This window comes from Epinephelus lanceolatus, chromosome 17 (genome assembly GCF_041903045.1).
Source record: "Epinephelus lanceolatus isolate andai-2023 chromosome 17, ASM4190304v1, whole genome shotgun sequence".
NCBI lineage: Eukaryota > Metazoa > Chordata > Actinopteri > Perciformes > Serranidae > Epinephelus > Epinephelus lanceolatus.
Genome location: NC_135750.1, coordinates 15,790,942 through 15,818,446, shown reverse-complemented (window position 1 = coordinate 15,818,446; position 27,505 = coordinate 15,790,942). Strand labels below are relative to the sequence as shown.

Sequence of the window (27,505 nt, the reverse complement as noted above, 5' to 3'; positions counted from 1 at the left end):
GTCACGCACAGTTTCACTGATTGATTGTGATGTAAAGGATATGACCTCAAAATAACCTGGGGGGGGGAGGGTCATACAAACAAACTGGCATATATCACTAAAACAGATCTGCCAATCACGTCATACTGCAGTAAGTTTGAGCTGCAGCTACTCAAGTCCAATTAATTCCCGTGTACAGATGTAACAATTAACTGATTAAATTAATTGCCAACTGATTTGATAATCAGTTAATCTGCTTGACTAATCTATCCAGAAAAAAAAAAGTCCTTAGGTAAGAGTAGAGATTTCCTGCACACTGTAAACTTTATCTAAATACACAATGTTTCGGTCCTTAGACGTTCATCAACTTAATCAGATAAAGGCCTAAGATCTGAAACGCTGTGTATTTAAATAAAGTTTATTGCAAGTATTAGGACAGTGTGCAGGAATTCTCTCCTCTTATCTTTTCTTATCAGTTTGCTCCAACATAACTGTCTGAAGTTACTGTAGACGTCATGAGCCTCCACATTCTAACAATAAAAGTAAAACTCTGGATCCAGCTTCTTAAATGTTAATATTTTCTGGGTTCTTTCCTCCTCTGTGACAGTAAACTGATTATCTTTGGGTTGTGGACAAAACAAGACACTTGATGATATCATGTTGGGCTTTGGGAAACACTGATTGACTTCTCTAACCATTTTCTAAAGTTTTATAGACCAAACAATTAATCAATTATTTGAGAAAATAATTGAGAGCTTAATCATTAGGCCCATTGCAGTGGATGCATAATATGATCCCATTTTTGGTCTCTTTGTCCTCTTACCCACCATGTGACAGAGCTTTTGTCACAAAGACTATAACTCTAAGACAGATGGCTATAGATTCTATTAATTATGCATACTTATCAAATTGGATTCTTCTTGGACAGAGGCAGCAGCATCTCTTCCAACAGGACTGTACGCTCACTTTCCTGCTCCTATCTCTCCTCTATCCTCCCTTCTTCACTTCCAAGGTTTGTGTTCCTTTGTTTACATTTTACTCACCTTTCTTTCTTTTTTTCAATACTTTTTCAAAACAACACAACTATACTTCCAGTGCTTGAGACCATGAGGTCGCTCCACCAATTGTACACATTTGTTCATAATAACTGATTCAACTAACAAGTTTGCATTTACTGCTCAGAGAAGATGTTTATGCTCTTCTTTTCCTCCTCCATCTCTAAGTCTCAGTTTTCTCTTGATCTGCCCCTGTGTTTCCACATCCCCATTCTGTCTTTGCTTTTTGTTTTCTCTCTTTCAATCTATAAACTAGGGAAATTCTCAACACAGTCTCACAGAAATAATAACAATGCATTACACGGTGCTGGGCACGAAATGTGTTTAAATTACATACTGGCAGCATGAAACCAGTGCTGCTGCTAGGACTATTATGCATGGTTGCAATTTCTAATATCTCATTGACATTGTTACTTGTTAAACAGTCACAATTTAATAAAAAAAAAATATATATTTTTAGGTTTAGAAAGAAAATAAGCACTTGGTTAAGTTTAGGAAAAGATCGTGGTTACATTCAAACTACTCAATGGACGTACTTTGTGTATTAACAGCAAGTACCCCTGAAAGTACTTTGTGTACTTATATAAAGTCCATAAAGTCACATGTTGTCTTTCAGTTTCACATGGGACACAAACAGCAGTCTGCTGGTTGAAAGTCCATGTTTGCTTGACCACCACTCCCGCCTACCCTATGTGGACTTTCTCGCTCTTTATACTTAATTCATGTGCCCACAATGAGAAAAGATCTTTACTGACATTGCACTGACATTGTTTTCATGTTGCCAGCATGTAATTTTAACACTTTTCGTACCCACTACCACTTGTTGTTAAGAGTTAAGAGTTCTTGAATGTCACATATTTCTATGAGACTTTGATGAAATCTCACAGCTTTTAACCACTTCTGTTGTTTAATCTTTAAGCTCCTATGACTGTTCAAGTAAGGTCCATCATACTCACAACATACCTATATATAGTATGGGGTTGATGAGATAAGGGAATTTAATTTCAAACATGCTGAAATTCTGAGTTGGGGTTGTGGGGGAATACTCTGAATATTGGTACGTATCATCTCTGCAGCTGTATGCCAATTGGTTTTATTAGAGCAGCTGGGTACATATCTGAAATACGCTATCATAACAGGCCAAATGTTAAAAACTGAAAAAATGTTTGTTATTCTCGTTCCTCTCTGCTGGAATGTAGCTGCAGATTCATTGGCATTGTTCAGGCGGCACCCGAGGCATTGGCTTTTGCATTATGTTGTCCTAGTGAAGCTATTAACACCGTGTCACCGAGGCTTTTCTCTGTCACCGGCTGCACTCAGAGGTGGCGATCAGAATTCGCATCAGATCAGAGCTCATCGTCTCTGCTTTTGTCTCCATCAGCTGCAGGTGCAGCAGCAGAATCAGCTTGACACTATTCATTGGTCTCACTGAGAAAGAGATTTCCAGTCTTATTGGGTCCACTTGTATGGCAAGACACGCTGCAGTGGAAGCGAGGTGAATGCACAAACCAATCTGGAAACTGAGTGAGACAGGAAATCAAGACAAAAATCTATTAGACAGTTAGTTGTACAGGTTGTTCCATCGCTAGCGAGTTGGACTGATTGCATTGTACGAGTGAATTTGTTTTGGTGTGTGCTTTATAAATGTACACAGGCAAATTCTTCTTGCACCTGAGCTACAACCTATTCCTTTTCTACAAGAGCAGGAAAGGGCAGACAGTTCACTTTTATTAATACCTGAAAAGGAGCAACACATTTCTTATCATTAAATCTAAAATCCTTAAGCTTACGGAAATTAAAGCAAACTCTGACCTTCTGTTCACACAGAGCACAACATGATCAACGAGGCATTTATTTCCTTAAGAGCTGAGAAACCAGGGGAACTCAGCAGATGAGCGGATGCCCAGCAAGTTTGTCAGCTGTGAAAAGTGAGTCATCAGCCATCTCAACTGCAATCAGATTTTCATGCTTCCACGGTGTTATATTGACTTTCAAGGCTTCTAAATTCTCCAAAAGCGTCAATATTTCAGGATGACTCTTTTCTTTAAATAATGCAATTTCCATCGATTTATTTTCACTTAATGTTTCCTGATCATCATTTGTAGCTTGCCTAGTAAGTAATAAAATATAGAGGCAGAAGAAGTGAAAATCCTGCATTAGAAAATGTTATTACAGCAAAAGTATAGAAGTGTTTGTATTGTATTAAAAACAACAATGTATACATCAAAACAGGAGATATCCCACTCAACTACCACTCATGTCTCACTAGTGCCTGTTTTCGACAGTCATGAGCTGGCTTGGCTTGGCGTGGGCACATACAACAGGGCTACCCTCTTGAAAGTGCGTCTTAAACTGATGACGGCTGGTCTTGAATGATGACGTGTTAAAGCAGTGGGCTGATCCACGGCTAAAGTCCCCTGTTATTTTTGCTGCGTGTGTTTTTCCACAGCAGGCCGGGCAGGGCAGGTAAAAGAAGTTTACCTGTTGGAGGTGAGCTATTTGCAGTGGTGCAGTAAGAGTTGTCTGCAGCTCTTCATCTAAAATCTCACCGTGGCTGTTTCTGAATTCACTTTCCGCCCTGCCATATTATCAGACTTGTCTTTATTGAAGAAAAGCTGCTAACAAAGTTCTTCTAATTCAGTGATTAACACAATTAATTTCCCATAGATTCTTCACAGTAAAAGTCCCCCGATATTTTGTTAAATAAGTAAAAACTTTTATTGTGAAGCACCAAAATAAGGAAATGTTGAGTTTTCGAGCAGCAACTTCACACAATGTCTAACACGGCTGATGGCGAATGTGAAACAGTAAAATTAAGCAGATATCCGAAGTAAAAAACAGGATGCAGGAGAGAAACTAAACTCCAAACCACAGAGATTCAGTTAGAAGCTACGAAAGTCGTCACTTTCGCACAGCGCGTCTTAACTGACATTGGAAACAAAAATCTTCTTGGCATGGCTTTACTCGGCGCAGTCAAGAGTGACAATGGAAGAAGGGTATAAAAGTATGTGGTGGTGTATTTTTCTACAGACAACCAGGTGCCAGACTGTAAGCAGCAGGCATCGAAGAGACACAGCGCCAAAAAAAATGCAAACGTGGCTAGGTGAAATGTCAACCGGGAGTGAATCTGGGGGTGGCTATTACTTTTACTTTAGCTGGCAAGTGCGTTTACAAACGGTAACCAACAATCCTGCATAGTTTACAATTACAAAACACAGGGGTTTTGTATGTAAAATAAGATAAATGTACTAACAAGTGAAACCAGCATGAAATTTTAAATAAATGTAATAAAAAATTCAGTATTTTTAGTTTCGATCAACCACTGTTAAGATAATACTGTAAAATGAAAAGGCTGAAGCAACACCAGGGTGGTAACATATGAACACAGTATTACACCACATCTTTTTCTTTAACTGTATTGGCAGCATGAGACAGAGTCTCTCACAGCATGCACAGATCGAGCCATCATCAAGGACATGGAGGTGAAGAAAATCCATTTGGGGGTTCATTCAAGGTGAATCTTTTATGCTCCATGCCATAACTTCGGAAAGTTAGCAATTTTTTGCTGAGCTGCATGCAACTCAAAACTCCCTCTACCTTTCTCCTTTATCACTCTCAATACATATGAGAGCTCTTTCCTCTCAATAGCGTTCGCCTCTGCCTCACAGTGCAGGACTCTGTGTCCCTCAGTATTGGATGCTGACCAATAACACAGTCCCTCACCCTATAATGCTGATGGAAGGCTTTTTATGCCATCTGCCAGCTATGTAAATTTGTTGGTGTGGATGCTAGTGCATCTGTAAGGTTATTTCTGACTAAATGTGGCTCACAGTGTGCTGTGTAAAGGCAGGAAGCAGAAGGGAGACAGAGGAGGAACAGTAACGGGCAGAGAGACGTATCATGACGGAGAGAGCGAGACCTGGTGGAGGATAATGATCAATTTTTTGTTACCCTGCTGCCATTCCTTCCTCAAAGTAACAGTGCAGAAATCTCATGACTGGTTTAAGCCTTCCTGCTGAAATCTACCAGGATCAGAATTAATCCACACTACTACTTAAATCTTCAGATCAGATGGTATGAGTACTTCTAAATGAATTCAGTTGGGGAAAAAATAATTTTTATCCACTCCCAACAGCACTTTGAACTGATCATGAATATTCAGACCTCAGCCAGCTCGAATTGACCTCAGTCTCACTGGGTGAAGTGAAATGTTGAAAAGCAGACATGTCTGACTGGGCATAAAAATCCACTTTAACACAACGTTAGCTTTTGCAAATAAACCGGGCAGCCGTCGCTTGCAAGTAACATGTGGAGTGGACTCTCGATGTAGGGTCTGTTAAGGTTAATATTTTGGAGAAGCTCTGCTGGTTTTGTCCTCAGGGGGAAATTTAAACTAAATGCATTAAGCTAAAGAAGTCTGTGACTCACAATGGCATCCCCAGGGAAGAACAATCCTCTAGAGGGCTTTTTTTTTTCCTGCCAAAAAGGGAATGGGCTGAATCGATGGAGTGTCATTAACTGCAGGACAGGGTGGTATTCTTGGCTCCAATAATTCACAGAGGAAATGGCTGTGAGCATTATTGTACTGCACAAATCACGCTGGCAGTTAGCTTAGCTGATGGACAAGGGGCGGCCAGGCTTGAATGCTGAGAGAGACACGAACACGAAATTATACATTAGAAGTGAAGCTTCATTAAAGTCACATTTTCTGTATCTTGTCAAAAATCTGAGCAGCACTGTGCCCTTCATCCTTCTGTCATTCTTATGTGTTAAAGGCAGGAGGAAAGGCAGAATGACGACATAACCAGCCAGGGGAATAGAAAGTGACAGTATTAAATTAAATATTAAAACATAATATTTTGCATCCTTAATGAAAAGGAAAGAAGATTAAAAGTTCTCACTAGATCATCACAATGTATGTAATTTTATTTTGCGATATCAGCATGTATTGTGACACAGTAAAGTTTTGATAAAGTCTGTTGATTAAGGCTGCAAATAATGATTAGAGCTGAAACAATCAGTGAATAAAATGAAACTCAAGTTGATCGACAGAAAATAACGCTGCAACTATTTAAAGCAAAGCAAAGAAGCCAAACGGTCTAATTTCAGCTTCTTCGTTGTGAGGATTTGCTGCTTTTCTTTATTTTATGGGAAAGTAGACTTTTTTTTTCTTTTTTTAGGGAAATTTGGATTGCGAATTTTCGGATTTTCAGTATGACATTTTTACAGACCTAATAAGCTAAGAATTGAGAAAATGATGAGGCAGATTAGATAATGAAAATAACCGTAAGTTGCAGCTCTACTAATTTACTGTCTCTTTAAAAAAGCCCATTATTAAAGCACAAAATGTTATCTTCAAATTGTTTGTTTTGTTAGTCTAAACCTTAAAGATTTATAGTTTACTGTCAGATAAAACAAAAAAAGCAGTAAATTCTCATAACTAAAAAGCCTGATTTTTAAAATTTCTGTCAATTGACTAATCAATTCATCGTTTCAGACCTACTGTTGCTAAATGGCTGGTGGATAAAATTAGGGGACAAGAATTCTGAATACCTGACAAAAAGGTACATCATTAGATTGGTGCAAATTTTCAAATTTTGATCCAACTAGAGCTGTCAAGCACTTAAAAAAAATAATTACATGCTCTGTGATTAAAAGATTAATTGCATACATCAATTTTTGCTGTGAAAGTATTTAAAAAAAAAAAAAATTCACGCCAAATGAATTTTGGCAGATGTGTCATAGTAAAGCTACTGGATTTTGGACACAATATTGTCCCCCTGTCCTTTGCTACCCAAACTGGTCTGCAGTCCATTGCAATCCATTTGGCAAGGGAGTTAGACGGTCACAGGTAGACGTACTCAGTTTGCGTCTGAACACCTGGTCAAGTGTGGCTTGACGAGGCTGGCTGCTAGCACTAGCATCAGAGGCTGTGCTAGCTCAGACCACCCTGTTCACTGCTAAATGCTTCATGTTGAGGTGATATTTCAGACTTTAAGTACTGCAATGGTACGAAAGTTCCTTACTGCAGAAATTGCAGAGAACGGTGCTCCTATCAACAGCAGCGTCATTTTGTCTGCCTTCATCATGTGACAAAGCCATTGTGGCCTTCAATGACGCACCGGGACCAAGGGCATCAGGGAACACAATTAATCAGTGTTAAATTTTTTAACATGTGATTTTTTCAGTGATTAATTTATTGAAATGAATGCGTTATTTTGACAAGCATAAATCCAACATTTCCATTGCCCATAATAGTACATACATATAGAGAGCAGAGAGATAGATGCCTCAGTATAAACTGTGTGGACAAAATCTGTGGTGACAAATATTTATCATCTTATCGCCCAACCCTAATTTCCATCACAACAATGCATCAAATTGTTATTAAAAATCTGTCACCATCAGAATGAGCACACTAGACTATATGCAAATCCAGTCTTTTACAAATCATAATAACATAAATACATAAATTAGTTGCCAAACACAGCAGAGGGTAAAATATGTTGCACACAGCAGAATCCAGCCCACTTCCATCTTCAATAATTTAATTTTATTTTCTACTCAATGCACTCGCAAATGACCAGGATTCCAATTACTTATCATTATATGTTCTCGTTTTGATTTACTGCAAATGAAAAGTGAAAATCAAACTTGCGTTATAGTTTGCTTATTTTTTTGCTGCGTGCTGTGATGCAAAATAGAGAAATTCACCCTCCCAAGCGCATTATCAACGTTTGGAGACAGAGGGAGAGATACTCGGCATGTGCAATTGCTCATGCACCCACACACATAGTGGGTACCTCGTAAGTAAGTCGGCTTAAGAGCCTATAGCTGCTCAGGCATAACACTTTCCATGCATACAGTTTGGAGAGGAGGCAGGTATAATGAGTCAAATTACTTTGCTAAATGGAGAGGGCTGGTGCTCTGGAGTATAACACTGCACAGAGGTGACCTCGGGGGGGGGGGGCGTGCACTTTAGTCAGCTCGCTTTCTCTCTGCTGATGGGCAGTATTCAGCTGGGATGTTATCAGCAAGGTTAAACAGGGTCTATAACTGACCGGTGGATTAAGTAACAGACTGAGGGGGAAGGTCTTTGTCTTAAATGTCACATAAATATGCAAACTATTCAAATAAAAGGTCCATCCATGGATACACCACATGGGTTACAAGTATAGAAGAAAATCAGTTTTGCGTGATATTAAGACAAATGCGAGCAGTGGAGGGAAAAAGTTACACCGATGAAGTTTGAGTGACATTAACATAATTACCCTGAAATATTCAAACATTATTTCCATTGATGAGTTGATTGAGGAGACAAAAGACGGACGGGGATAAAAGCCAGACTGGGGAATAGATAATTGAGAGCATTAACTTCATTGGGCCTCGGCTAATGTAACGGGGGGAGTAATGCAATCATTGGCTTTCTGTATAGTTGAATGCTCTGTGGGTCTGATTTAAACAGCCACATTAGTGTTTTAAACACAGCTGGACAAGATGGATGGTATGTTAAACATACACATTAATTGCTGTTAGCCATAAAGACAGATGATTCATCAACATAGATGTAGATAACATGGCACAGTGGGCAGTAGACTAATATACCAGATACCAAAATCAATCACCCTGAGTCCCAAACATGTTTCAGATTCAGAGCAAATTGTGTGTGGGTGAGAGAGAGAGAGAGATGGAGAGACTGCAGAAGTTAATCATGACCCTCATGAAAGCTAAATAATGACTAATGGCAAATTAGTTAAAACATTAAGCTTTAAAGGACGTACATGAGAAAAACTCCAGGGGTGATTATGTTAATGAAAGCACATTTCCTCTCCCGGCTGCTTCAAAGTGAAGCCTACACAGGTGGATTGATATTTCTGCTTGGAGCCAGACAAAGCAGAGAGAGCTGCAGGGGTTAGTGTGAGGCCAGTTACACTCAATGCATGTGTGCATAAGTGTGTGTTACCCACCCGCGTCTGTGTCTGTGTGTGTCTGCATTTTCTATCAGGGTGCGATCTGAGAGCCTCCAGATGCTGCTGCCATTTGCTCCCCTGCCAATCAAAGGCCACAGCAGAATGCCAGTCCCTGAGAGACCTGGTTTACAGGCGGCTTACCTGTATCTCAGTATTACTCGGATGCACACTGTGCACTACCCCTGTAGCAGTCAAGCCAAACAAAGGGATTTTTTTTCCACAGTTGGAGCAGTGGAGTGACAGACAAATAATATTATGGCTTAAATTGTGTTTAGTTATAAATATATATCATCAGATCAGTATGTAATCAAATGCCAGGAGTAAAAACAGTTAAGTTTTAAACCTTAAGATTTCACTTCTGGTTGATCTGGCAAAGTCCCAGCTCAATTTGGAGTGACAAATTTATCAGTTGCAGGGGGCAGAAAACACATTAGGAGCAGAGAACCTGTTCAGTCATGATGAAATTTGATGCTGTCTATAAATCTGTTTAGCTGCCAATGATTGTGTGTAAAGATGGAGAACAGCTCTCTAATTCCTCACAATGTACAAAACACCGTGGATACAGCCGCTGCCATCTTATGCTGGTGACATCATTGAGTATGGTTTGATCGCATTGATCGCAGGTGACACACAGAGCTGTTAATCATGACGTCACCTTTATATAGCATCAAATAACTAGTTAAGCTCATCAGGAAAACGAACACTTGAACATACATCATCGTGATAAGAACTACCAAAAATGACAGCAACTATCTCTGGGAAAACTTTATTTGACTTGTTTAATTTTTAGTTTGGCTCACATCCCATCTGCTAACATGAAAGGGGCAGGCTTTGTGACCTATGCTGCAACCAGCCAGCAGGGGGCGATTGAGATGTTTTGGCCTCACTTTTGGGAAGCTGTCATGTCGTCCATCTTTCACATCTTACACATGCTATGGTAGCTAAACTTTACGATGCAAATATGTTTACCTTTCAGCATCTAGGGACTGAATGACCTGCTCTTTCAGATTACATCATACATGAGATCCGAATCCTGTCAAGTGCGTGCATGTATTGCTTCCTCTGAATCCTTGGAGCATATACTCACCATTTGAATCCAGAGCCTGGTCTCACTCCAAAGTTGTCACAATCCGGCGCTTGGGCAGTGACTTGCGGCATCAGAAACCACAAAAAAGGCGTCCTTTAACATCGGCATGATTGGTGGCTGGTTGCTGTTATAGTTTAGTTTAACGGTGCCTGGTGGTGTCAGGGGGAAACACGGCGGGACAGGGAGGAGAGTTAAAATGGGGAAATTCCGACTGAGGCAGGCAGGAGGGGTGGTGGATGGTTCCAGCAAACACCAACTTTCACCGGAGAGTTGAAAAGCCAAACCCTGTTCTTATTTCCTAAAACTAACTATATGTTTTTGTTGCCTAAACCCGTTAGATGTTGAAGGAAAAAAACACCAATTTGCGGTGCTGAACCAACGTAGTGCGTGTACTTTTAAAGAGACTGTATGTAAACGTTAACTACCCTGTGAAAACGAAAGTGTATTTTGAAAGAAGACAATGCATGTAACAGGCAGAACTTGACATGGCGTCCAAGAACGTCAACAACCAACTTGCATGTCGTCTGTGGCTGTGGAAAGTCCATGTCCAAACGTCGATATGTGACAAGGTTGGAGTGAGAATGTCCTGGAATCCAACATGCTGGACATTTAATAATGATGATGATGAAAATCTTAAGGGTTACAGCTTTAAACAGATTGCTCCAACATGAAAACGATAGAGTGAAACCTTTTTCCATAGGGAATATGTTCTTTATAGGTGCATTAAGAACAAGATTCGGCATTATGCAGTTTATCATTGCAGGGGTCGACTGAGCTTCTGCAGAGATAATGGCTTTTTTAAAAGGACTGGCATGCTATTAAATTAAGTGTCTTCAGGTTAGGCACCTTTCACGGAGCAGGTTAATGGAAATCACACCAACAGAACATGGCAGCAGCTAGTGGAGACAGTGCTGTTTGTACTTTTTGACACCTTATCCAACAACAAAGGTGAGGCAAGAAAACAAGAAGGGGGTGGTGAGATACTGACATCATCTTTGACATTTACACTCATCGAGTTGTTGCCCAGTGGACGTCTCAGAAAAGGCCACTTGATTGCTGCATATAGACCTGTTGTACACTTGTATTTTTTTACTCTGGTAATTACAAATTATATCTTTATTATGTCTGCAGACCTGCACCCTGATAGATGGCCTTTATCAGCTACCATCCATCTTAAGGAGCTACTTTGTGCTCTGTGATATTTCAAAGCATTGGCTCAAAATCAGCAACAAATAAAAAGAAAACTTTGAGGAACGACAAAAGCGCAATAAATGGCCTTAGTGCACGTCATGGAGAATGCATCCGTCCCAATTGCATTGCTGATTCTGGCACAGATTAGCATAGCCTGTAAAGAATTGCTGATATCACTAAAACAGGCTATACTAATTAAAGCCAGAATCATCAATTCAGATCTTCGGACACCTTGAATCCTAAAAACGTAAGAGAGGTTTGGAAGAGAAAGTTGGAATCGAATGAAACGTTAGCATCAGAAGAAGAGTAGATGAATGGGACATAAAAGAAAAGCACATGAGAAACTGCATGCTTTCCTTGTGTGAAAATGTGAAGAATTACAAAACTATGAATTCTGAGTTAAATCTGACAAAATTCGTTCATCACACATAACTCAAACAACATTATTTTCTGTCCTGTCATGGGGAAAAGGGAATTAAACCATTTTGTTTTCACATCACTTGAGCTGGGTGTTGGAAATACTTGCAGTTTGCAAATCCCTTTTCCCCACAGAGAGTGTTCAACACATGGTTCATTTCAGTTCAGAGCAGCACAGGAGCAGAGACGGAGTCCGCAGGACAGATGTCCCCTCGTTCTATAAGCAGTCTTTATCACACAGAAGCCATGTGAATTACAGAGCACACAATGCATCACACCAGAACCAGCTTTTCAGTGAAACCCAGCCTATAATGGATGGCCTGGTGAAAGAGAAATGAAGGGAGCACAGGAAAAGCAAAGGAGAGGAGTGGGCAGGGTGCGAGTGTGAGACAGAGAGTGAACAACCAGAAAGAGAGTTAGGAAGGTACAATATGACAGAAAACAAACGAGCAGAGAACTGCTTTTTGAGATAAGGAAAATATACATTTTGTTTCAGCTCATTGAGAATTACCTGGTGTAGACTGAGCATAAATAGTGCAGAATTTCCCACATAGAGGAATACAACAATGACCAATGGATGAGTCAAAAGCTTCACTAACGAAGATGTTTTACTGGCTTGACTCTCAAACTTATATGTCAAAGAGATGACATTCCCCGTGTTTGCTTTGGTTTGCTCTTTAAAACCTTTGGGAATAAAACACCAGAGGGTATGTCTGTATGTCAGAATTGTCCAAACGAAAAATTAGCGGACAAGATGCTCAGCTCAGAAGTCTCAATCCTTTACCATCTATCTGTGGCTCAGCAAATGTGCACGCTGTGAAAGTTTATCATCATAATGATGACGACCTAAGATAGTGTTCAGCAGATATAGTTTACTGATTCATGTCCATGCCTTTATGACGCATGCCTGGATTTTTATCTTTGACTCTGGAAAGGAAAAAATTCCTAAGGGGTTGTGTAAACCAAATAACTAAACTAGTATGACAGAGGGCCCAAACACAAGAGGAAGAAAGTGTGTTTGCTCCTTTTCAAGGTTACTGGTGGCTTTGTTAAAGGTCCAGTGTACAGGATTTAGAGGGGTATATGGGCAGAAAGGGAATGTAATATAATAAGTATGCTTTCATCAGTATGTAATCACATGAAAATACGAGTAGTTGTGTTTTTGTTACCTTTGAATTAGCTGTTTATATCTACATAGAGTCCGTCCATGGAGTCCGCCATGTTGGTTCAACAGTAGCCCAGAACGGACAAATCAAACACTTGCTCTAAATAGGGCCGTTTGCGTTTTCGCGCTTTAGCACAAGCCACCGTTGTCAGTTCTCCCACAGCCTTGGCTTCAGTCTCAGTCTCCGCTAGATTCCACCAAATCCTGCACTGCAGACCTTTCATTAACTTGAGCAAGGTTCTCCCTTTGTGGTCTTTTGCCACTGAATTGATGAAGATGTGTACATTATAATGGAACTACGAACTAAAATACATCAAATATAAGTTGGTGGCATGGTGGTGCAGTGGTCAGCACTGTTGCCTCACAGCAAAACAGCTTCTGGTTTGAACCTGCCAGACGACTGGAGCCCTCCTGTGTGGAGTTTGCATGTTCTCCTCATGTCAGCATGGATTTTCTCTGGCGTCCTCCCAATGTCCAACGACATACAGGTTAAGTAAATTGATTTTATAGTGTGTGACAGAGGGTGTGACTGTTAGCGTTAATGGTTGTCTGTCTCTACATGTCAGCCCTGTGATAGTCTGCCGACCTGTCCAGAATGTACCCCGTGACCCTGAATAGGATAAGCAGTTATGGATATTGAATAACGAATGAAAGACTAAGAGTCTCCAGCCATGCTAGCAGCTCTGTGAGACTGTACCTAGACACAGCAATACTTTTGAGCTAAATGCTAACGTCAGTGTGCTAACATTTGTAAATTAGCCCTAAACATAATGTACAGCTGAGGCTGATGGAAATGTCATTAGTTTTGCAGGAATTCAGTCATAAACCAAGGTGGGGGACAAATGAAGCCTTTGCAAAGATTCTGTCAGGAAGACAACACTTTTCATGCTCAGGCTTTAAGTTTTATTTCTCATCCTGCCACTCACTCCTTGCTCACTCACTATCTCTAGGTGACAGCATCTAGGTCTGTCAATTGAGTCTTCAACCCCTCGACCTCCCCATCACCACCTTTTCCTTACGGATTTATCAGCCTCATACGCCACAGCAGTCAGCAGCCTCAGAGTCAGCAGCCACTGCCACCATCGTCTGGACTTCATGGGGGGATTTATGTTATTGCCGCTCAGATGTCCCTCGATCACAAAATATCTCCCTCTGGTGTCAAAGTGCCAAAAATTTCTGTTAAATCTTAATCAACACAAATCATCTGTTAATCTGTACACTCACATTCTGTATTGAATATTATCTTTACTTCATTCTCCTGTCTCTCCTGATTGAAATAAAGATTTGACATTGACGCGAAATGAAAACTTTCACAAGCCATTCTGAGGGGGACATAAATGTCTGTACAAAATTTCCTGACAGTCTACAATAGTTGCTGAGATGTTTCAGTTTGGTGGGACCAACCAAACGGCTGGCACTACCATCACTAGAGCCACGCCACTTCAGTTAAACCTTTTGTATTGCAAACTTTTATTTCCCCATTTGCACAGTTTTACCGACCCAGCAGTGAGACACCAGCACTGTTATTCTTGGTCAAACAGAAGCAGAGAGATTGACTAATTAAACTCAAGACCTGGCTACAATTTGATAAAGACCAGAAACAGAATCAAAGCCTCATTTATAAGAATATTTTTTCCCTCCTTCAAATAATAAGCTGTGACATGGCATTGTGTAATACCAGCTCATGCTGCTTGGTTCCAGTCAATAATTTTCAGTGCTAAAAAAGCACTCTTAGTGTGATGAAGTCATTCTGAACTAATAAAATCTAATTAAGTGTTCTGACTTTACTACGCTTTTGCCTTTAAATGGACTGCTGTAAAACACTTATTTCTGTGTGTATTTAAGTGCTGTGCCCTAACAAGTATTTGTTCCATTTGTCCTGTTGTACTTAAGAGAATGTGTGAGGTCCAGTAAGACTTTAAAGCTCAGGAAATGGGTTATTTACTCTAAAATTACATCATGTTAGTATGTAAAGAAGCTAGTGAATGCAGGTAGTTTTGACTCAGAGTGCAGCGGTAGTGTATTTTATCTTCCAAGTCATGTTGCCAGTTCAGAAATATTTCATGTTGTGTGAATATAACAAAAACAACAGCTAAATCCATGATAGCCAACTGAAGGCCATACGTAGCAGGTATCCATTAAAATTCCTGGAGTGTCTCGTGAGAAAGGATAGCATATAGGATGTATTAAATATTGCAACCATGTGCAGAGGTGAAAACACAGCCAGCGCTGTTTCCAACGATGCATTCCTCGACCGTGGAATAACATGTCTACGTGTTGACTGAGGAGTTGCATGATTCGAAAGCCACCACATAAAAATATATTTATGCCACAGGAGAAAAGTTGGAGAGATGCATCTGGACACTGTCTCCAGCAGGTATGGGACTTTGTGTTCTGGCAGCCAAAGTAGGAAGGATAATAAAAACAAGGGAATTTTGTGGAAGGAGGGAACGGGGAAAAAAGAGAAGGGAGGTGAGGAAAATAAAAGTTAAGTCCTGTTGCTTATGTTTAGGTGCTCTTCACAACAGGTTTTCTTCATATTAGCAAAGTGCATGATTCCCCTTTAGCTTTCACTATGAGCACAATATAAGGAAATGAATGTTATGATGATAACATTAAAGTGAGGGTGTTCAATGTGGAACATGCTGTTAGCACAGCTGTGTCTCACTTCCATGTACTAAAATGTCCCCATACACAAACTGAAAAACACTTAACCTGCAAATGGAAGCTGGAAACATATTCACAGTTAAGACCTGGCAAGTAGAGACTGCAAAGGATAAAAAAGGAGCGTCTACATCATTAGAGCTCAGGAAAACACTTTTGAAGGAGTTATGATGCGACTGTAAATGAGAGAGATCATATTCAGGAGATACGGCAGAAGACGGTCAAATGGTTCCGAGGACACATTTACTGTAGCTCACGAATTATAAGATAAAAATGTGGTGGCAAAGTTTCCTTTGGCTAATGCAGTCAGTTATACAAAAATATCAAAGTTAAAGATGTTGGAGAGTAAAGGTAATGGCTCCGAGTCCCGAGGAGACTGAGCTGTATGACTTTGTATCGGAAAACACTTTGAAATTACCTATATCGAGTCTACAGGGTGCACAGCAGCAAGGGTAGGAGTATAGAGCGTGCTGTTCCAACAAGGTGATAATAAAATTAAAAAGTAGTGCCTGAAGGGCATAATAACTTCCCAGACGTTATAGGACAGGTACACCGAAAGGTATAGAGGATTAATGCGGAGAATAGGGCGAGCTTTTTGCAGCAGGAAAACTCGATCACAGAAAAGAAAGATAGCTGTGGAGCAAACATATTGACAGAAAAAAGCAGCAATTTGAGCCAAAGCTGCCTCTGGACAAAGCAGTCAGTTGATGAGCTGGTAAAGTGCAGGAAAGGGACTTGGCTAAAGGGTTGTGCAATATGGAGGGAAACCAAATTAGACTCATTATGTGCAACATAATATGTGCCATCGGTGGGTGGGTGAGCAAGTGAGGGTCTGAAAAGACTCGAGACTCATACTGGAGAGCAGCAATGACATCAACTATTATCACTAAATATTAAAAACATCAGTTGCAACAAAACAGTGCAATCACCACTCACAAGGTATTGTCGATCTACATTGTTTACCAGCACAGATTACTCGATCCATAACAACCTACTGCATAGTGAGGATGGCACAGCATTCAGCCCTGACATGGCAGAAACACCCTCACAGCTGTGGGTCTGTGGTGTTGCAGCTGTGGTGCTTTTCCTTTCCTTAACACCCATGACTTCTTCAATCTGTCCCCAGAGGCTTCCCATCAGTCCCACAGGGCCGCTCCATCTCAGCACCTCTGTGCTTGTGAAATTCACCACTGTCCCCAAAAGCAGCTAATACATATGACACGTACAGGACATCAACAGCACTGCACGGTAAAGGATGGACTGGAACAGACAGATTCATGGCTATAGATGATACAAAGACATATCATGGTATGTTTAGTTGTAGTATATAGTGGTTCGATTTAACACACTTTGAACAGTGTCACAAAAAAGCGACATGAAACTAATATTTGCAAAGTATGCAATTTACGTTACGCCACAAGTGAACACATCAACTCTTTATAAGAATGAAATGTCACAAGCCGATCAGCAACATCATCACAGTCACTTAGCTAATCACTAACAGCTGCATAAAGGCAGATCCAAATCTGATCTTTTATTCAGTGTAACGCGTTTTGCAGCTGTCACAATGTTCCATCGTGCTCTGTTAAAACACTCAACCATTGGAAAAAAACAGTTTGATTAATGAACAGGGGAAAGTCAGAGCTGCACCAAAAATATACAGCAATGAAGACATATAGACACTGCATGGCATCGCCAGACATGAGCTCGCAGATACGTCTGGTTCCCAGGCTAATATAGACACAATGATGGCATCTATGTCAGCAACATTTTAAACATATAACATGTTTCTCATGTGCCGTAATTGGTTTAAACCTGTTTTGAAACTTTCAATGCTGAGGACAAAGAGGTTGTCCAAATCTGTCCAAACCTTCCTGTCCCAATAGATCAGCCCTTTTGAATGTTATCAGCCCATATAAGGCCATTATCAGCCATTATAATGCTTCAGACCAGACAAACTGCTCCTACCAGTGGGTCAGAAGGTCCATATCCAACGTTGTGACATGGATGCAGATTTGTTTAGGTTTCAAAGCCACTTGGTAAGGTTTAGGAAAAGGTCATGGTTTGGGTTAAAATAAGTATGATTCTTACATTATATATGTGACATAACTGTAGTACGTTACGCAAGTTAACTTACATTCGTCAGTTAAAATAAGTAACACAAGGGCTGCCCTCGACTAAGAATTTTCCTAGTCGATCAATAGTCGTCATTTAGGGCCATTAGTCGACTGAGTTGAAGGTGTGAGAAAGAGTAGTATCAGTAACGTTGTTAACACTGTGCTACATTACAGAGAAATACAAAACCATACTAATAAACCTTCATTAATATAGGCCTATATTTTATCTACAAGTGCACGTCACACACTGAGCGAGCCGCCTGTTAATGACGCTGTCGGCTAATGGGCATGTAGCTACTTCCATGTTTCAGATGATACGTCATGTTTGTAGTCGACCAATGAAGATGAGTTTACATATCACCTTGGGTTCGTCCTTCACCTTCTCAAAATGATCCCACACTTTGGATTTCCTGCCCGACATGTTATTAACTAGCCTGTGGAATAACCGCAGGTACCAGCCCTGGAAATTAACCTGACTCCTGTCCGACTCCTGAGCGTGGACATTTCCTGTCCTTTCAAATTAAATTTCCACTTGGTCCAGTCATATAGGTTTTGATTTATTTTGACAAGACGCAGCCCCTAATACAGTATCATGTTTTTGTTTTTTCCTACGACTAAGCGACCAATGAAATCTTGCCAACTAATGACCTTTCTGGTTGACCAATGTTTGGTCTACTATTAGGGGGCTTCTTTATACTACGTCCACTGACCGTTTCCTTTGCTGCACTCATTATTATAACAGCAACTTGAGGTCAGTGCCTAAGAATAAATTTAAATATAGGAGGCAGAGTACCTCCCAATTTTATTTAATTTCTTTGATTGCTGTTGTTGCTCTTTGTAAAGCGTCTCTGAGTATCCTGAGAAGCGCTATATAAATCTAATGTATTATTATTATTATTAATGACCACTGATAGCAGCCATTTAATGAGCTGATAAAATTTGAAGCAGGTGAACAGATCCAAACAGATGCTCTAAATTTAAAGTCATATGTGTGTTTTTCATGATGAACAAGTTTTGAGTTAAGTGTAAAAATCTGTGGGGGAAACACGCTGAAATAAAGTGGAGAACAAAATGGTTCTGTCAAACATACCTAAGCGTTTTACTAATTTAAGCATACACATAATTTAGTATTCAGTGTGCTGTTCTGTTGCGTAAACATGAAAAATATTAACTCTGGTTTCAACATCTACAGAATATTTAATGACCTAAATCAAGATTTGGGCCAAAAAACCCCGATTAGTGCATTCCTCGAAAACACACATCATTAACAACTGCTTACACACGTTCAGCTGAAATTGAAAAACTATTAATGAAGGCTGAGATACAAATTTGGCACAGCTGGAGACTTTTTTAAGGGGACTGAAAACATCACTGCAGTGTTCCCTAATCCTTCCATAGTTCCATCAAAACACAAACACTGTGTGTGTGCATGTGTGTGTGTGTCTGTTAAATGAACTTGTTAGATCAGAGATTTCCTAACTTAGTCAAGGATTATTTTGTAATTACAAGTATGTATGAGTAAGTATGAGCCCCTGAGAGCTGCAGCTGAATACTTAATAGGTTTTTATAATGTTTGAAGTGCCATATTGCAGAACCCGCTGCCTAATGAAGTCCCACCGGACTAGTTTTCCTCACTAGAGCTCACCTTTTGTTCTCACAATCACTCCAACAGTTCAGACAAACATGGTGAGGATATCCAGCGAGAAATAGCTGACAGGTTATGACAGAGACTGACAGGATATTGTAGTTTTTGGCTCACAAGTAAATGCAAACACTCTGTACTGTATGTAGTTGATTAATTTGCAACATTTTCAACGTTGAAGTCTCGCCTACAGAAATAGACAAAAAACACTTTATTTAGTCTTATACAACTTTACTAATTAGCTGTTGTAGAATTACAGACTTAGACCTCTACAAGTTATTTTTAATTTCTGTCATGTCACATGTCAAGCCAAGTTTAGATTACTGGAGTTTTAAAATCTTAAGTGACATTGAAATCAGGTTGTGTTATGTATATAAGGCCAAACTTCACAGATGTTCTTCTCTGTCATCTCAACAATGCACACACCACAAATAATCGTACACCACACACTACAGAATATTATTGAGATTATCCTACCAGAGGGAGCCCGAATGCACCACCTCATGTGATCAAATATGGAAGCAGATGCAAACAAAGTGCAGACTGACGTGGTGCAACAATTTGCTGTAATGTTAGCAATGCCTTGCAGAAAGGCTAAACAAGTCTGAATGGGAAAATGGTTGGGAAGATGCGATCGACAAGGTTTGCCTGTTCTTCAGTGAGAACTGAAAGTGTGGGGAAATACATATAAAACAAATCCAAATCCATTTTTCATACTTCAAAAGAGAGCCATAAGAATTGTGAACACAAAGACTCTTAAATTTGAAGATTTGGTCAACTTTAAAACAACTCAAATTATACACAGAGCAAAAAACATTTATTACCTGTATCCAGTATCCAAAAGTTGTTTCAAAGGAGAGAAAGTCAACATGCTTTGAGAGGTGTTTTTATATTCAAAAAACCACTGGTGGAAACCAATGCCAAACTACACTGTATCTGAGTTAAAGGAGTGAGTTAATCAAATATGAAAATGGATGTTCAGACTGTAATACTGATGCAGAAGAACAGGGTACAGGAACTTAAAGTGTGTAAATTGCCTTTTGGAAAACCTTGTTTGCCTATTTCAGTTTGTTTTGTTGTTGATTGCTAAATATGATGTGCTGTTAAAAGGTTAGGTGTTATGAGCTATAGCTTCAGCCTACACCTTTTTTCGGACTGCAGAAGTGTCTATGTTATGTTAAATTATGTTACTGTAATGTTCTGCACTGTACTGTTTAAGTTATCTGCCATTTTCTGTGAGAGGCTGTGACTTTATTTACATGAATTTGTAGCTCAATATGATGGTCTTATTTCTTTTTGCAAACCAAAATAAATCCCAAATTCTTACTGGAGGTGAGATTTAACTGTCAGTTTTAACTTCTGTCAATAGCATAATGCTAGCTAATGTTAGCCTCAAGGGCTAGAATGTTTACCATTGCTTCCCTACACCATCAGACGCTCCGTACTGACAAAATCATTACTTTAATCATCTGGACTAATATCAAACATGTTTTAAATCATTGGCGCGGCCCTGATAAGCCTGCGGGCAGTTTGGGAGGCTTAAGGCTGGATCTTAAAACCTGTCATATTACAAGATAATCAGGGCCAAACATCAGTATCGACCAAGGTCCCAGACCGTATTCCTCTTTCATTTGTTGGGAGGGGATAAATCAGATAAATAGCTAGGATAAATCAGCCCAAAATTCCTGTGGTCTGAGCCCAGCTTAACAGTTTCCTGAACTGAATGATGCATTTTGCATTGATGCAGGAATTATGAGGTTCTATAGATCTGATGTACAGTGTGATCTTTGGTGATGTGAACATTTCATGTAATTACTGTGGCTTCTAGCTATATACCAGACTTCACTGAGTAACAAATAAGACTAAAGAAAGTGCTTCTGGAATATCAATATACTCCTGTGTTGATAACATTTTCCAAAATAAAATTCCTCAAAGCATTTCGAACCTCAAATCAATGATTACAATGTGCCACCAACTTCGTCAAAGCCCAATAAATCTAACAACCAACAGAAGATAAGATGGAAGAAGCGCAGGACAAACACTTCAGACAGGTAATCATATTCCAAGAAATGAGGTGACAGAAATGGTTTATCTGTGCCTTCCTGCAGTCACACGCCCAAATATGGTCGTCCACATCTCTTGTATAACCCTGTCCACGCCTCCTGTTACTGCGAAACCCAAATTAAATGCACTCGACTGAATTCTATCCAATGCTCGAGTGCTTTAAACCAGTCCTGCTGTTGTACCCACACTCGCAGATACACTGGTTGACAAACTGTAAACCCACTGAACTCTGTACGGACTAACATTACCTACACTGTGCATATGCACCGTTTTCTTCCATGACAAATGAGCCTTGCCTTTGGCCCGCTATTACAAATTATTATTTTTTTGATGTTTGTTTGATTTTAATGTTTTTTTTTGTGTGTGTGTGCGTGTGAGTTTCACTTACAGAGATTGCATTGATTATAGCCGGAGGTCCTCCACTCTCATATGAATGCAAGTCTGCTATCAATCATTGCTTCAGTGCAAACCTGATATCCATAAAGACGCACTCTCGCCAAAGGCTACTACATCTAATACTAACTTTTCAGAGGAGTTGAAGGTAATATTTTATCATGGAACAAGCTACGCAGCACGATGCACTGTGTAGACAGCGCTATCACACAAAATCGGCCATATGTCTTTTTTGCTCAGGGGGTGAATTTTATTACTTTTAAACAAGGTTATAGCTATATTACTCTTACCATTTGTTTCATTCAAAAAACAGAGACTACACAGAATGCAAAAGCTTTTTATTTGTCAGGGCTCTTAAACTAAATGTTTCAGGCCATGGATTAATAAATAAAGCATATACTATAAAGCATATTCCTTTAGAGGTACTATTTCCATTTTTTGTCACTGTGTTTTCACCTCAGTTGAAATCAGCCCTTTGCGTGTGCTGTAAGGTCTCTGGCACACTACAGAGTAAATCACTTGAATACAGCACCTGGTTGCATCCATGTCTAGTGCCAGGTCACAAGTAGCAATTCAGGCCATACAACCAAAATCCCAGGCTCTCCAATTCTGGCTCTCACACATGTCCATTTCTATTGCTGAAGAACTGCCTGTCTTCCTCCTGCGACACTAATACACTGGCTTCAACATTTCTAAGGCTCTTATTTTAAATCACACCCCGCAGATGTTGTGCTCGTGCAGCACAGCTCTCTATTTCTCCAGGCCACTAATCATGTTGCACATTATTACACATCATATTATTATTATTAGCAGTGGTAGTAGTATTGTTGTTTTGGTATTGTGGATGCTGTCGTAAGGCTATTATCATTATTATGTTTGTTTATTTTTCTCGGCCTTGTGTGTGTGCTGATAATTAGTTTCCACAGGTAATAAGTTACAGATGGTATGCACTCACCACTCAGGATTGCTTCCCTATATGGGACTTTGCTTATGCTAATTACAGACTGCCAGGAATGTGCATCCAAATTAAAATCAAACATGATTTGCAAGCATTTCCAAATGGGTACTTACAATGTAGTAGTTTGCACTGGCTTCATGGATGAGACACTGTTTATTTTAATTTTTTCAAGATCAACAAATAAATGTCAAGGTTCCTTACACAGCATTCAGAGCATTATTATACCAGCAAACCACTAAGTAAAGATACAGTGGTGTAATGTAATGGCATCCTGAGCAGAGAATGAAGTCAAGCTACCTCTGTGTGTCTTGTAATCTGAGGATCTCTGTGGTTTGGTGTGCTGAACTAATCCGGCTGCACATGTATATTAGTGCATGTGTGTGGTTAGATCTTTGTACCCACTTGGCACCGCGTTCATACGGTGGTTACTGCTGATATCAGGATGGTACTGTCGCACAAACATAGCACCCACCCTCCAGAGGCCTGTACTATGAAGCCAGTGTAACTTACACAGGATATCTTCTTGCTATCTGGCTTGACTAATCCTAACATTCTAGATAACCATTACTACAAAGCTGATTATCAACCACTTCAGCCAACTCTGGGTTTTCCTATCCAGTGCATTCATGTGAAAGAAGCAGTTTGTTAATTATTAGTGACATCATCAGAACCATGGATGAAGTAGGCTGCTTCTTATCATATTTGATGAAACAGTGGCGTGGGATGTAAATGACAATCTGTAATCTTAAAATGGAAAATCTAGAAACACTGAAACTACTAATCAAAAATTCACCATCATCTGAGACGTATGTTACGTGCAGGTATCACTGAGCTATGGGCCTATGTGACAATAGTATAGAGTATTTTTATGTCACATAAAACACTTTAGAGTAACACCAGACTGTTTTTGCTACTGAAGTAAAGGGTGGAAAAGTAGTTAATGTCTAATGAGGTCTATCTGACCAAAATGTGGCATTTATAATAACAGGTGGCAATGAAAGTGGATTATTTTACTAATAAAATATTATCTGTTTTATCCTATTTCTCATCACACAGGTGTCTCATGTTAAGTATGTAGTTTAAGTATGTATTTTAAGCTGCAATGATGGAATCAGAGTGCAAAAGTAGCAGCACTATCACTGTGGACTAAAATAAACTTTGCATAATTTCAAATCCTGCTAAAATCACATGTTTAGTGTTGTAAACAATCTCCCCATTTGTTAGAAGCTCTGTTTTAAAACCAGTGGAAATCGAGCCCTGGAACAATGAACTTATTCTACTGACTACAACAGCATATAGGCTACTCTTTTTTACCTGTCACTCTTGACTTTTGTCCATGGATACTTTTTCGTCGGTGATCTGATTGGTCAGAGGTCGGGTGTTGACAGGCTGTGATCCGACACTCAAGAGCAGGTTAGCTGTTCAGTATCAGTCACTACAGTGATTTATCTCAGTAAAAAGAGAACCAGCTTTGTAGTACTGAAAACCCAGAGTTAACCCTGAAGTTACCTTGCTAACTTCAAATCCTGCTTCGTAGTACAGGCCTCAGGTCCCTCAAGGTTAACACCGTTAGCTCTGTCAGCTTTGTTGCAGTTGTGTAGTGTTGTTAATGTAGTTAGCACCGTTAGCTGCCAGCCTTCACGTTGAAACATTGTGTCTAGACAACTCATACTCTCTGAAGTTTGCCTTTTAACAAATAGGTGATATATTTCTTTTTGTTGACAAAGCCCATGGAAAAGCAACTGTGTATTAATCCACAGCTGAAACTAGTCCCAACAAATACACAGTTTACTCCTGTCTGACCAAAGTTTATTACAAGCTACAGTGCCCAGCAGATTTAGGGAATTACTGAGCCCTCTTCAAAAATAATATATTTGTGAGCTTTTTTTTGTCAGATTTAAGTCTTCTGTAGATAGAAATTGGGTTGGGACTAAGTGATTTCAGAAAGTACTGAGGGACAGACAGGAACCTTTTAAGATGACTTTGACCGTGAAAATACACACAATATTGCCAGCCTCGCTTTTTAAGAAAACAGAACTGAGATAATATGAAAAAAAATGTGAATGGGATCTTATATTTAGTTTACTTAGTTTACAGCTTTGTGATCACACCCTCAGTGTGGATATGGACTGCAGTTATATAGCATTTTCTTTACCTTAACAGAGTTAGATGTGTCTTTATGAAATACAAACACGTTACGAAACGTTTTAAGTCTTTAATGACTGATCATTACCCATCACGGTGTCATTAGCACACACACACACACACACACACACACACACACACACACACACACACACACACAAACACACATGCAAAGGCTTATTGATCCCACTGAAGGCTATTTCAGATAAAATACTAGTATATACTTTGGTCACTAAAGAAAAGATACATCCTTAATTAAGAAATAAAGATTTTTTTCCACTTCAGAGGTTATCACCACTTACAGCCAAAGGAGAAAATGGTAATTCTTCAGCATGGATGAGTGGATCGTTGCTTCAGAGTGGAAAAAGAAGAATAAATTCCACATTGAACCTTGTCTTTTAGGCAGTGGTGATAAAAGCCAAGAAAAAAAGACTTGAGATAATGTGCTCTGCGTTAGAGGACTTCATTTAAAATGTCTAACGTGAACATTAGCAAATGGCTTGGAGCTGCTTATCCTGCCAAGTGTTAGCAGGGGGAGCAAGATGGTGTCATTTGTGATCACGGGGGATTCTCTGACTCTTAACTCACCAAATGTTTTGGGGAGGCGAAGTGTCTGGAGGTCACCTTTCAGCGCAGTGCCTTTTGGTGTCCATGCTGTCTACAGGGGGTGCGGGATTATCCTCCTCTGGCCGGATCATGGCGTCTGGGAATGAGACAGGGGGCAAGAGGGCAGAGGGAGGAGGAGAGGAGAGGAAAAAAATTAGTTTTAAAGGATGTGTCCAAATTAGGAAGCTGTACACCTATAGCTCACTGACTTTTTTCCTTTTATTGTACATGGAAGGCAAACTTCAATAGGTGGGAAAGCCTACAGCGCTATGTCACCACAATTTAAGCTATAATGACTAGTCTTTCCCTCCAGAAAACTGACATTTTGCCCCACAAAGTAGAGCCAAAGGGATTTAGTCAGCAACTAATTTGTATATGTTTTCATGTGTGCCGCTGCCAAGGTGCTCATATTGCTCTCAGTAATCTACCTCTCCATCTGCAGTGGTGTTAAAACCTTTCTTTATGCAATATGTTTTAATCAAGGATCTACTCAAGTACTGTTGCTACCATTCCCCACTGGATAATATCTGTCAAAGGGAAGAATGGCATGTCTTCATGTCTAGGGAAGTGTTCATGCCTTATATAGTCTTGGTCTAGTAGAGTTGCCTGCTGCACATAGCTGGATCTAGCCAGGGGCTAAGGAAGCAGACCTTATGAGAGCTCATTAAAACAGTCTTCAAGTCTTAAGAGACAAATATGAATGTACCACAAAAAAGGAGCATGCCATTGAAAATAATCAAAAGTAATGGAGCAGTTCCCAGACTGAAAAAGCATTTATTAAAAATGGAAGTTGTAGCTCAATTGTGTAGGCAAATGAAAAAGGGTGACAGAGAAGGGGACGGTCAAGGCAAGGTCTTGCTACTAATATTCAGACAATTCACAAGCGCCTACAGTGTTGTGAAACAAATGAGCACGCTACTCTCCTCTTCGTGTTACACTTACAAATTACACCTCAAAGGTCAATCGAGGAAACATTTCTCCTCTAATGGGGAGCTGCATGACATTTCAGGGCGAGGACGCTACTCTTTGCAGTGGCATGTATTTTTTTAGTAACACTGACATTTTCACTGGCTGCATGAAGACCAAACTAATTTAAATAAAAATCCACAACTGTTTTCTTGCATTGTGTAAAAGGCGTTCTAACAAGATGGAGTGCTTCATCCTAATACGAACGACCTCACTTGGCCTATCTGCTCCACATTTTAGCTGAGTCTGCAGGGGCACTCTCAAGTGAGCCATAAAGAGGACTGAATGAGACAATTACCATTTTCAAGTTTCCACTTTAAATCTGCAACCTTACTTGATCTCAATTCTCAATTTGCATGAAATACCCAATGAATGAGGGGGCTTTTCCCACAATAATATGAAACAGCAATTATCCAGATAGAGGATGAATGTGAATGTACAATAGCTCATTACCAATCTAAAACAGAAAATGTGTCATACAGTACATGTGGAGGCCCCCCCTTAGCTGATAAAAGGTCAAGTAATTATATAAGCTTCAGTTCTCTGTCTCACAGCAAATTATTCTGAAGTGCTCATTTTCAAAATGCAACTGTGAGGAATATAAAAGAAACTCATGTTTAATCAGCAAACTTTTGTCAAATGTGAGAATATTCATCCATGCACCAGACATCTGAAGGGCACAAGAGCAAATCACAAACACTGCAAAAGCTCACTGCACCAAAAAATAAAATGCGTTGTATTTGTGGGTTTGGAGGCAACAACACATCTTGTTCTGCTCATTGCTATAACAACTCCCACGAGAGGGCATTTGTCCAAATCTGAGGATTTCATTTGTTTTGCATCAACACCAGAAATGTCTTTGCTAGTCAAATTGCATACTATGCACTACAAACCCATTAAATATACGATCATTAACATAATCTTGTGTTCATAAACAGTATGTATTCTTTCAGATGCAATGAGCTTTAATTACCTCGCCACTTCCTCAGAGCGTCCTTGCCAGTTGGAGATGCATAACCATGGTAAACTGTACCAATCTCAGCTCTACTGGCATCTGCAAGCATGACGAACCTTTGGAGTTTTTGT

General features: G+C 39.8%; 1 protein-coding gene across 2 annotated transcripts in view; it reads right to left on the bottom strand.

Moving 5' to 3' along the window:
- chrm3a (cholinergic receptor, muscarinic 3a) overlaps window positions 1-27,505 on the bottom strand; it is a 123,646-nt gene that overhangs the window by 57,934 nt on the left and 38,207 nt on the right. For both annotated transcript variants that reach the window (XM_078160943.1, XM_033612920.2), the window contains one exon: window positions 25,436-25,550. The gene's annotated coding sequence lies outside the window, so the exon portion shown is untranslated. The remainder of the gene's footprint in view (window positions 1-25,435; window positions 25,551-27,505) is intronic.